Below are 4,245 nucleotides of genomic sequence, written 5' to 3' on the forward strand. Positions count from 1 at the left end.
GATTTAGTACATTAGGTACCGTTTGATAACTTTGAATGAGAAAGCTCCATTTTTGTACTTAATTCATCATTGAATATAATTCATACTTCGTTTGTGCAGCGTGACATTAGTTTTGAAGAAACTGGTGCGTACTTGGATTAAACTCGGGAGTTTCCCGGCCCCCCAGTGGCACAGCGGTATGTCTGCGGACTTACAACACTAGAAATCGGATTTCGATACCCGTGGTGGCAGAGCACAGATAGTCCTTTGTGTAGTTTTGTACTTAATAACAAACAAACCGTTTTACATCTTCCAGCATTAACCTTAATAGCTTTGTCATAAACAAAAATAACCCCTCCAGTAGCACAGCGGTATGTCTCGGACTTACAATGCTAGAAACCGGATTTCGATACCCGTGGCGGCCAGAGCACAGATAGCCCATTGTGTAGCTTTGTGCTTAATCCCAAACAAACAAATAGAAATACAAAAAATATAATGTATATATATATTTTTTTTTCTCTGAATTAAATAAACACTTGTATTGTCTTATACTTTTTTATCTCTTCGTTTTTTTTTACACTTCATATTTTTTTCTCTGGGCTCAATAAACACTTGTATTGTCTTTTAGTATTTTATTTCTTCATTTTTTTTATCTATTCACAAATACAGGTTCTGAACTGTTTTGCTTATCCTACACTGCTTCTTCAGCGTTAAGCTCTATTACATGGTACGAAGTGTATATATAAAAAAGCTCACATTTGCTCAATATTACGACGCTCTTTTGTTTCGCAATAATATATGTTCTTTCATATAAGTTTTATAATGTGAATCAGAAAGTGCAGTTGGTTCGTTTTTTTTTCAAATCTGTGATTGTGACCTTTTTCAATCATTTTATCTTGTTGATGATAAATCGTTTTGTGCCATGTTCACGTTTATTCATAATTTGAGAGTGTGAGCTGACATCACCCTTTCAGAAATAGGTATAAACGAATCTTGTAAGCATATACTTATATGTGGCCAATGTATCTTGTACTTTTAAACTTTATTCAGTTATGAAAAGCACTTGGAATTGAACCCACATTGTTAACTTTGGTACTATCTACCGTAAAATAACCACATTATAAAGTTGTTTTGTAAACTTGAAAGTACGGTTTACCTGAACCACGTCATTTTACAAATATTATTTATCAGAAAAACAATCACGTAACTAACACTTTTCTTTATCCTAGTTTTCTGTCATACTTAATCATGTTAACATTACTAAATTTCTTGTTAAACAAATCTATATTTTCTAAAAAAAAAGTTACAAAGGGAAGTTTGTATTTTCAGTCATCATTTTTTTCGGATAAAATTAAAATAGTATGTTAAACGTGTTAAATTCATTGGGTTTATTGTTACTAAGCATAAAGCTACACAATGGGCTTTCTGTGCTCTGCTCACCATGGGTATCGAAACTCAATTTTTAGCGTCGTAAGCCTGCAGACTTGCCACTGACAGTGCCGTTCCTATTCTTGAGCTACTGACCAGAAAGAAGGCAACTAGCCAGCAGCACCCTACCACCTACCACTCACACTAAGGGATTGACTGTCACTCTTATAGCACGCCAACAGCTTAAACTACGGGAAATATTTTGTGATGTCGCATGGATTTGAACTTGGCTCACTATCTCTGAAATTCAGTTCCCTACAACAGGGTCAGCCCGTGCCCTAAATTGTTATCAAATAATATTATAGGCATTAATTGGTGTTTTGTTTTTGAATGTAGAAAGGAACATTGACATTGAGGGAAGGCCATAAGTATTGGCGGGTCAATTTTACTACAAAGTCATCAACCTGAATTGTGGGTGCACAAAGGTTATAACACTTCATTAGTAGTTAAAGCAAAGTTTAGTGACTACAAGGCTAATCGAAAGCAGATTGCCAGTTTTATAATTGAAACGCTCTATTTTACGACATAAAGATATTTTCAAAAGCTATAACCAGTCATTTAATAATAACAATAAATCAATTAAAACCAGAACAAGGAAGTTATACAATAAATATATTTTGGAATCATTTGATTGAAATTAGAATTTATTTGTTTGGACTTATCGCGCAAAGCTACACAAGGCCTCCTTGCGTGTATCCGTTTTAAAATTTTGATAGATTAGAGGTAAAGCAGCTAGATAATATCCAACTGCTAACTCTAGGGCTGCCCCTGTATGACCGAATAGTGGGTTTTCACCATCAATCTTATGATGCATCCAAGATCCAAAATTGGGGAACGTATTTTTGTGGTACCAAGACGCAAACCAGATCCCTTGGATTCACAGTCCGCGTGCACTTACCCCTAGGGCATACTGGGTTTTATGAAAGTCTCAGATATTTTATTTATTTATTTTTAGACCGTCTGCGTATTTTCAAGACGTTCATAATTAAAACAAGGTTCTAGCTTTTGTGTATTTGAGAGGCAAAAACCACGTTCGGTTTGCACGAGTTTGTCTTATCGATCGCTAAAAACAAAGATATCGTCATAGCCTTTATGGGCACATAAAATTTTGAAGATAGATGATATTTTTCTTTAAAATCTAAATGTAGAGTAACTAATGACGTGACTTATTTACAGAGTGGGTACAACCAAGTTTCTAAATGTGCTTAATCATGTGTCACTACTTTGCCACATCTCTTTGTATGGCTTGCCAAAAACAAAAGTATAACGTCAAGCCAAAAAGCGGAAATTCAAAAAAAATTACAGTTGATACCTTAAAGATGACCAGAGATGCAAAAAATGCAATAGAATAAATGAAAACCATGTATAACTTGCAACAGCTCGTGTAACATCAAACCAAAATAAAACACGGAAAACTGAAACAGGAGCCATATAAGAAAAACAATTTAGAATGAAAAAACATAGCAAATTAAAAACTATATTTTTCTTTCTCTAGTCAGAAACACTAGTTGTACTTACCTAACATCCAATACAACAGTAACTTGGTTGATCTATAAATTAAGGATTTGCAGTTCAATGTATACGTATAATAGAACAACGGTTCAGGAGATAGGACTATTGTGAGGGCTCTACATCACTCCAGTCAGAGACATAAAAAGGTGAACAAACTGATTGGTGAAGAGTGGAGAACTTGTCGAATCAAGAGCTACGGCTCATTTAAAAAAGCCTCCTGATTGGCTGGTTAGTTGTAACTCCCGAGAAAAGGTAATGGGGGCGATTTTTTAGGTCAAGAAATCAGACTGTCGTAGGTGTGTCAGCTCTGTTGATAGTTAGGTCTTTAAAAATGATTTGATATAAATATATATATATAGATAGATATAAGTACAAAGTTAAACTTTTAACAAATATATATATAAGATAAATAGGCCGAAAGACGGACATAAAAAAATAGTCAAAAAAGGTGAAAAAATATTAGAAAAATAAAACGCTAGGTTAAAATGGAACGGATAAATTGGTGGGCATCAAACAGTGAGCTAAAAACTGGAGTTAGAGGAACAAATGACACATGTTTGCCAGATTTAACTTGCGGCATACACATTACAGGTGTCGAGGGGATTTGCAGCTAAAGTAAGAAGAAACACTGAAATCCCTTCAGATTCAAGAAATGTTACACAAACTTCTAATGATATGTTATACAAACTTCTAATCAAGACGTGTTACACAAACTTCTAATCAAGAAATGTTACACAAACTTCTGATCAAGACATGTCATACAAACGTCTAATCAAGACGTGTTACACAAACTTCTAATCAAGAAATGTTACACAAACTTCTGATCAAGACATGTCATACAAACGTCTAATCAAGACGTGTTACACAAACTTCTAATCAAGAAATGTTACACAAACTTCTGATCAAGACATGTCATACAAACGTCTAATCAAGACGTGTTACACAAACTTCTAATCAAGAAATGTTACACAAACTTATGATCAAGACATGTCATACAAACGTCTAATCAAGACGTGTTACACAAACTTCTAATCAAGACATGTTATACAAACGTCTAATCAAGACATGTCATACAAACGTCTAATCAAGACATGTTATACAAACTTCTGATCAAGACATGTTATACAAACTTCTAATGATATGTTATACAAACTTCTAATGATATGTTATACAAACTTCTAATTAAGACATATTACACGAACTTCTAATCAAGACGTGTTACACAAACTTTTAATCAAGAAATGTTACACAAACTTCTAATCAAGACATGTCATACAAACTTCTAATGATATGTTATACAAACTTCTAAATCAAAACGTGTTACAC

This window comes from Limulus polyphemus, unplaced genomic scaffold (genome assembly GCF_000517525.1).
Source record: "Limulus polyphemus unplaced genomic scaffold, Limulus_polyphemus-2.1.2 Scaffold500, whole genome shotgun sequence".
Classification (NCBI taxonomy): domain Eukaryota; kingdom Metazoa; phylum Arthropoda; class Merostomata; order Xiphosura; family Limulidae; genus Limulus; species Limulus polyphemus.